A 9,418-nucleotide genomic window follows, 5' to 3' on the forward strand; every position below is an offset into this window, starting at 1 on the left:
GAACTGGGGTCCTTAGGCTCCACAGGCAAACACTTAACTGCTAAGCCATCTCTCCAGCCCTCATAGTTGTTTGAATTTGCATTTCCCTAATGGTTAGGAATGTTGAACATTTTCTTAAGCATGTAATTTCTTAAGCCGCTGGTAATTCTTCCTCTGAGAACTCCTTATTTAGTTCTCTGCCCCATTTTTGGAGTCGCTTGCTTGATTTTTTTATTGTTTAATTTTTTGAGTCCTTGGTACAGTCTAAATATTAGGCTTCTGTCAGTGGTATAGCAGGCAAATATTTTCTCCCATTCAGTTGGTATTCTTTTGGCTATGCTTATGGTATGCTTGTCTGTGCAATAGCTTTTTAGCTTCATGAGATCCCATTGCTTGAGTGCTTGTTTAATTTCCTTGGCTACGGGGTCTTGTAATAGAAGTCTTTTCCCAGTGTTATAGTAGAACATGCCTCCTACTTTTTCTTCCAGTAATTGAAGAGTTTCAGATCGTGTAGTGAAGTCTTTAATCAATTTGGACATGATTTTTATGTATGGTGAAATGAGTGGGTAATTATATTTTTTACATATGATCATCCAATGTGTTCAACACCATTTGTTGAAGATGCTGTCTTTTCTCCAGTCTACATTATTGGCACCTTTGTCAAAGATCAAACAGCTGTAGTTGCCAGACCCTAAGGTCTGGGTCTTCCTCTCTGTTCCATTGGTCTATGTTTTTTGTTTTCATTCCAGCACCATGCTGTTTTTGTCATTATAGCTTTGTAATATAGCTTTAGATCAGGTATGGTGATACCTCCAAAGGTGTTTCTTTTGCTGAGGATATGTTTGGATATCTGTGGCCCGTTGTGTTTCCATATAAATTCTGAGATTATTTTCTCAATCTCTGTTAAGAATGATATTGGTATTTTTATTGGTATTGCATTAATTCTGTATAATTGCCATTTTCACAATATAAATTCTACCTGTCCAGGAGCATGAAAGGTCTATCCATGTCCTTGAGTCTTCCTCCATTTCTTTCTTGAGTGTTTTTATGTTTTCATTATATAGTTCTTTCACATCATTTGTTAGTATTATTCCAAAGTATTTATTTATTTTTGGTTGCTATTGAAAATGGGAAAGCCTCACTGATTTCTTTCTCTGTATTTTGTCCTTTGCATATTGAAAAGCTACTGATTTTTGTGCACCTTTGGAAGTTTTGTGATGGAGACTTTCAGATCACTTTTATATACAGGATCATGTCATCTGCAAATACAGCTTACTTGACCTTTTCCTTTCCTATTGGAATCCCCTTTTTTTAAAAAAAAAATAAAATTATTTATTTATTTGAGAACGATAGACACAGAGAGAAAGACAGATAGCGGGAGAGAGACAGAATGGGTGTGCCAGGGCTTTCAAGCCTCTGCAAACGAACTCCAGACGCGTGCGCCCCCTTGTGCATCTGGCTAACGTGGGACCTGGGGAACCGAGCCTCGAACCGGGGTCCTTAGGCTTCACGGGCAAGTGCTTAACCGCTAAGCCATCTCTCCAGCCCTGAAATCCCTTTTATTTCTCTCTCCTGCCTTATTGTTTGGACTACTATTTTTAGTACTATGTTGAAGAGCAGTGGTGAGAGTGGGCACCCAGTTCTTATTCCTGATCTCAGTGAGAACTCCTTGAGTTTTTCCCCATTAAATATTATTTGGGATTTAGGAGTGTTATATATAGCTTTTATTGTGGTGAGTCATAAACCTTCTGTGCCTATTGTTTCCAGTGTTTTGATCATGAAGTGGTGGTTTATTTTCTCAAAGGCCTTTTCTGCATCAATTAAGATAATCATGTGGTTCTTATGATTCAATTTATTATTGTGATGTATTACATTGACTGATTTCTGTATGTTAAAACATCCCTGCATCTCTAGGTTAAAACCAATTTTATCAAGGCGGATGATGCTTTTGATGTGTTATTGAATTTGATTTTCAAGGATTTTGTTCAGGATATTTGCACCTAAGTTCATTAGGGATAGAAGCCTATAATTTTATTTCCTTGTTACATCTTTGTCTGGTTTTGGTATTAGGGTGATACTAGATTCATAAAGGAGTCAGAGAGGATTCCCTGGTCTCTGATTATGTGTAATAGTTTCAGAAAAATTGGTATAATTTCTTCTATGGAGGTTTGATAAAATTCAGCTGAGAAGCCTTCCAGTCCTGGACTTTTCTTTTGGGAAGGTTCTTGATTACCTTTTCAATCTCTATAGATGTGATAGGTATGTGTAGGAGATTAATCTGTTCTGAGTTTAGCTTTGGTCAGTGGGAGGTGTCTAGGAATTCATCCATTTCTTCCAGATTATTTAATTTTATGGAGTAGAAGTTTTGGAGGTATGTCCTGATGATTCTTCCTATTTCATCTATGTCTGTATGATCGCTGCTGGGTTTTTTTTTTTAATTTTATTAGTTTTCTATTCAGAAAATACAGGCAGTTTGATAACATTATTAGGCTTATCTGTGACCTACCCCCTCCCTATTGTCCCCTCCTTGTTGAGGTATATGGGTTGTGCATTGTGGAGTTAGCCCGTAGTTATTGGTACAATAAATGTCTCTGCATATCATGACCCAACATGTGCCTCTGAAATTCTTTCCACCCCCTCTTCTGCAAAATTTCCCTGAGCCATGTTGGGTGTATTTTTGGTCTGCTTCATTGATGAGGTGTTGGGGGCCTCTGAGGCTCTGGCTCTCTGATTTGGTAGGAGTTGATTTTTCTCTGTGTTGGTCTCCTTCTCCCTTGTGCTGGTATAGTGGCACACAGCCATGGTGGGGAACCAACTGCTCTTGATTTGGCTAACTGATCCCCTCAGTGGTATGGGACCCATAGCTGGAGCTGGGAAACAAGTCAGAACGGTATCCAAACATAAGCCCACTCTCCAATATCAAGCTACCATCAATCTTGGGCTATAAGAGAGCCTACACCTATTAAACTCTCTATAAAAAAAGTAAGGGTTATCTCATTTGTCCTGATGCTGACTTACTCTCTGTTGGAGAATCTGCTTCTCTTTTTCAGATAGATGCAGATCCTAAGGAGAGAGCCACCCCATGATAACTCAAAAGGGCCCCGACTGAAACTAAGGAAAATTGGTGAAACAAGCAAGGGTGCTGTTTCCCTGATGATCTCTCCTGTTTCAAGTTCTCATTTTGTTAGTTTGACACTTCTCTTTTTTCTGCTTGTTCAGTATGGCCCTGAGGATTTCACTCTTGTTTACTTTGTCAAAAAATCAGCTCTTCATTGTATTGAATTTTAAAATTGTTTTCTTAGTTCCAATTCATTAATTTCTATTCTAATCTTGATTATTTATTTCTATCTGGAGAGATTTTTGTTGGATTCTTCTTGTTTTTACAGAGATTTTAGGTGGATAGTCAGGCTACTAATTTGGGATCTCTCTGGCTTTGTAATGAAGGCATTTGGAATGATGAATTTCCCCTTATGACTGCATTGACTCCCATAAGTTTTGGTAGGTTGTGTTTTCATTATCATTCAATTCTAGGAACTTTACAATTTCTTTTTTGATTTTTGTCCATGCCCTATTTATTGTTTAAAAGTGTGTTGTTTAGTCTCTACTGGCTGGTTGAGTCCCTAATCTGCCTCTTGTTTTTAATTTCTAGCTTTAAAACATTGTGATTGGACATGATGCAGGAAGTTACTTAAATTTTCTAGACTTTATGAAGTCACTCTTTATGGTTTAATAAATGGTCAATTTTGGAGAAGGTTCCATGGGCTGCTGAGAAGAATGTATATTCTGTAGAGTTCAGGTGGAAAGTTCTGTAGAAATGCATTAGGTCTAGTTGACCTAAGATGTTTTGAGCTCTATTATTTTCCTGTTGATTTGCTGCTTGGCTTATTTGTCTATCCATGGTAGAGGAGTATTGAATATACTCTGACTATAATGGTGTTAGTGATTATTTCGTTTTTGTCAAGTAGATTTTTTTTTTAAATAAACTTTGTTACCCATGTATTTGGTGCATATATGTTTATGATTGTGATGTGCTCATGTTGGATCATTCCCTTGATGAGTAATAAGAGGCCTTCTTTGTTGTTTTTGATTACTTTTGGTTTGAATTCTATTTTGTCAGATATTAATATAGCAATACCCTCTTTTCTATATCTGTTTGCTTGGAATATCATTTTCTAACCTTTCACCTTGAGGGAGGTGTCTATCTTGAAGATAGCAGATAGAAGGGTCCAGTTTTTTGCTCCATTATGATAACCTGTGTCTTTTAGTGGGTGAGTTAATAGGGTTATTACTGTGAAATTTGAATTAATTCCTGTCATGATGAGATGTTTTATGGGGTTTGGTACTTTCTTGTGTCATGTACTGTTATAAGCCTGGTTTATTTTGGTTAATTTGATCTTCAGGTTGGCTCTTAAGATTGATTGCTTGACTGTTGTTTGTGGAGTATTGCCTGAAGTATTCTCTGTGGGTTTGTCTTTGTGTTCATGTAATTATAGAGTTGACTTTTTTTCATGGAAAGATTTTTTTTCTTTCTTTCTTTCAGCATCTATTATGAAGGTTACTTTTGCTGGGTTAGCTTGGGTTGGAAGCCATAGTTTTTCAGACTTTGAAGTGGTCCATTCCAGGACCTTCTGCATTCAGTGTTTCCACTGAGAAAACTGATGTAATTATGATGGGATTTGTTGCTTTTAACTCTCCCTCTCCCTCTCTCTCTCTCTCTCTCTCTCTCTCTCTCTCTCTCTCTCTCTCTTTGTTTTTTGTTGTTTTTAACTACAATGGATTTGTTGTTTTTAACTACAATGGATCTCGGAGTGTTTCTTCTTTGGCCCTTTCTGTTAGGTGTTCTCTGGGCTTCTTGTATCTGGATGGGCTTCTCTTTTGCAAGATTCAGAAAATTTCTTCAGTAATTTTATTGAGTGTGTTCTCTATGCCTCTGGCCTAGATTTTCCTCTCCTTCTGCCATGTACATGATCAAGATGTTTGGTTGTTTTAGGGCATCCCACAGTTCCCTCACATTCTGTTCACTTGATTTTTTGAACTTAGCAAAGTTTTTGGCCTCCCAATAAATTTATTCTATCTTTTCTTCCAGGTCAGAGGTTTTGTCTTCCACCTGAGTAACTGTGTTGGTGAGGGGTTCTACAGATGTTTTGATGATTTCTATTTAATTTTTGTTTTCTCATATATTATTTTGTATCAATTCAAATTCTGATTTTCTTGATGTTTCCTGTAGTTCTTCCTTGCATTCGATCAAGTTTTCATTTAGCTTAATCAACCAGTTGTTGAGTTCTCTGATTTCTTGTCTTACTTTCAATTTATTCATATCTGTTTGGAGAGTTCTAACATTTTCTTCAATCAAGTCAAAAGTTGAATGTTCTAGGAGATGATTCTGCTCAATTTCATTGATATAATTACTGGTTCTTTGATAGTTTGCTTCTAGGTCAGCCTTTTTTTTATCAGGGTCTCATTGGTTGTTGTGTTTTCATTTTGGGAATGAAATTCTGTTGATTTCTCTATGATTTCACTGGAGACTTCTATAGTAGGACTAAGTATCCTTAGTGAAGATCTCTTGTTTTCTGACTTTTCTTGGTCTTTTTACATTGTTTTCTACCCATTTTAGGAAGACTGTTTATTTTATTGAGGAGGAAACAATTTTTTTTTTTCCTTTTGGTTCATTCACCCTCTAACTCTAATGAACAGGGATATTGGCACCTAGTGGCTATTCAGGATGCCAGGACAAAATGCCTGATACCACATCTCACACAGGGACCAGGCCTCCCCAAGCAAGGCACAATGGGACCTACCAGGACCAGGGGACTGGGAGGAGCAAGGGCATAGGATTCTTGCCTACTTTGTGTAGTACCCTCCAGGACACAGACCAGTGTAGGCAAGCCAGACTGGGGAGGTGGGAGGAGTCCAGATACAGGGGTCTGGCCTACTCACTCCAGAACACAGAGCCTTCCCACACACTATCCCAGCAAGAAACTCATACCTGTGAGGTGGGAGAAGCAGGGACATGGGTCTGGCCTATTCACTCCAGACTGCTGCACCCACCCATATACTGCCTGCCCAAGGAACTCATACCTGGGGCCACAATCTTAAATTTTTAAAGACAAAATATTTGCTTATTATACCTCAGAATTATAAGCTATTGTCTATAATTTTGCTCCTTTCAACATCAATATCTTGTGAAATATTGAAACATTTCACCTGAATAAGTAGGGTATTTATGATCTGATAACTAAGATTGTAAAGTTTTATTTAATATATTAATGCAAAATCTAACTACTATTTCAAATTTTGTAGAAATTTATAGTTTCCTTTTATTCAAAAATATGTCTACCTATGTTGTTATGATTAGTGGGCTTATCCTCTCAATATCCATTTGAATTATGTTCACTAGCAAAGAGTGGTTAGAGGTTGAACCAAGGAATTCCATTCCAGTATTCATATCTACTTCCAGTGCCTCAGAATATACCTGGTCTCTGCTATACCATGCCTGGCCCACTTTCCTTCCTTGTCTCTTACCTGAGGTTCTGTTTCCATTATGTTCTTTATGCTCCTTCTTGATCAATACAGATATTTTCGTAAATATTTGTTTATTTGTTATTCTACCTTTCTGCTCCATTTGTGCCCTGAATTCTAGAACTACATTACATGACTCTTCAAATAAAACTAATACTTATAAATGGCTTACAATCTATTCATGTGATTTCTCTTCATTATTTGGCAAACCTATCTTATCTTATAACCATCTATATCTAGATCTTTTCTGTCAGGCCACATATGCTTTTTCTCTTTCTCTCAAACTTTTTCTTTCATCCAAGGAATCAAATGGTCATTCTTTTACTAGACAATCTCTTACCATCACAATTCCCTAGGCTAATCCATTCTCAGTTTCTCTAACTAAACAAATGTAACTCACTAGGGTATATTATTAACACTAATGTTCATAGAACCTCCTCTCTCTGTCAGAAAATTCTGTTAAGAAGTTTGTTTTATTCATGGGAAACTGCCCATGAGGTAGCAATCTCATGTGTTTCTTTACTTTTTCACCAAATACATAACGTGCTGGATTGTGAACAAGTAGAAAGGACTATTTATTTTCTTGCTCCTCTGAAATAATACTGGCAGGGTGGCTTTTATATTGTTTCATTCACAAAGCATGCATGTAAACATTTCCTTTTGAGAGGTAAAAAGACATCTCTTTACCTCAGATAGGAAGCAATGATAGGCCACAGTAATGAGTCTATTCAAATTTAACTTGGTGAAACAATGGATATACTGGAGTTAGTTATAGGAGCATGGGCAAACAGTTACTTACAATAGTGTGTATAATCCCAAGAATGGCCACATCTATGAAAGCTCTCATCCCAGCTGAAGAGATAGGGTTCCCTCCTTTCTGTTTGCTTTCCACACTGTACATACCCTAGCATATCCTGAGACCACAGTTAGACCATACACTTGGAACAGCATCCCACAACACATGGTTCCCTCAATACCACAAACATAAAGGTAAGTTATTGCTTCATTAACACCACACTAAAACCTCTTCCCACTACAATCCAGGGTTCTTGTACTTCCTGAACTATTGGGAAACATTAGAAGCAAACACTGAAGGGCCCTATGGAACCCACATTGCTTGAGGTCAAAACTGATAAATGATGACTAGATAAAGGAAGCCAGACTACAATATTACTGTCATCAGTTTTATTATTAAACTATTTTTAGTGTGGAGAAGAATGGTAACAAGTGAATTAGTAATAATAATATGTCATTTAAAGAAATTATATTTAGTAATATCATCAAAATAAGGATGAATATCATATATTGTTAATAATCTGCCCAGTTTTTTTGATGACTTTGGTTTATAACAATGTTCTGTACTTGAAATATCACAACCTTTGTTATGTTTTCTGTTCATTTGACACCATCCTAAGTCTTCTTGTTAAATTAAATAGAGTGAATTTAGCGCTCTTTCCTTTATAACTCTTTCTTTAAAACAAGAGACTTTTATACATGAAGTACTTTTATACATGAAGTACAGACACTATGAAACAGTATTTAATAAACAATAATTGGATCAAAGTGAGTGTTTTAATTATTTTGTTTTACAATAAATATAGCTAAAAGTGTTTCAGTTTATATGTACATGTTTCACGGTGGTGACCTCAAACAATGTGGGCTCCATCGGGTCCTTCAGCATTTGATTCAAATGTTTCCCAATAGTTCAGGCAATAGTTCAGGCAAAAAAAGTCCTGGCTAGAGTGCTGGGAAGAGGTTTGGTGTGATCTTGATGAAGCAATAGCTTACCTTTATGTTTGTGGCTTTGAGGGAACCATGTAAACTCTCTAAGCCTCATTCTTCTTTCCTCTATAAAATATTTCAACAGGAAAATACTGAGGTTTTTCCAATAATTCTATTAAACTTGTATTTCTCATTTCGAACCTACACTCTTCAAGGTTGCTCCAGCATTATTTGGGAAAGATAGGTAAGATTAATTTCTCTTATAGCATAAGGGTAAATAATCACTTGTAATTCTGAAGCCAGCAGTATTGACTTAGAGAGAAAAACATACCAGCAAACACAGCTGTAGTTAGTACTATAATAAATAATGCTATTTTTCTGCAGTAGCTAATAGCTTTGTTTCAGTAAATGGTAACTCAAAAGGTTTAAGAAAGGGGTCATTATTTCAACTGAATAACTACCGAATTGCCGATCCAAAACTTACATTTATTAGAATGCATTATTCTACACTTTTATAGGTATAAAATAGTTTTTCATATCTTTAATGAGATATAGTTAGGAAACTTAGAATAAATCTACTTTGAGAGCTTAAATTTTAAGTCAGGACTTATGGAAATTCTGGGTAAGAAGGCAAGTCTCTAATTCCCGCTACACTGGAGGCTGAGAAAGAGGGAGGATCACAAGTTAACAAACTGCTTGAAGTGAGTTCAGAGTCAGCCTGGATATGAAAAGGGAGAGTGCTGAACAGATAGTTCAAGGGCAAATCTTTTGCCTAGCATTCAAGAGATGCTGGTTCATCCCTGACACAATAATAAAAGTGAGCTTAATGTCTAATGCAAGCTTGTCTCATTAACAAAACAAAAACAGCTTAAACATTATAGCAAATAAGTATGCTAGAAATATCTCAGTCCAACTTCAGCTTTAATTTGATATTAAGGTGTCTCTTATACATACTTTTCTTTTCCTTCCTGTGTTATTGAACAAAGGGGAAAATACTTTTGTACCCTGGGCTCACAATAGTCAATAACTACTTTTAAGTACTTGACTCTATAGTATAGTAATTTGAAAAAATAAGAATAACATTAGAAACCAGAATGGCATGATAACATGATAAGCATTATTTAAAGAGCTCTTACACAAATAAACATTAGTATCCACAAGGATAAGAAAGAAAAATGAGAATATAAACAGTAACAAT

Source organism: Jaculus jaculus, chromosome 3 (genome assembly GCF_020740685.1).
Source record: "Jaculus jaculus isolate mJacJac1 chromosome 3, mJacJac1.mat.Y.cur, whole genome shotgun sequence".
Lineage (NCBI taxonomy): Eukaryota > Metazoa > Chordata > Mammalia > Rodentia > Dipodidae > Jaculus > Jaculus jaculus.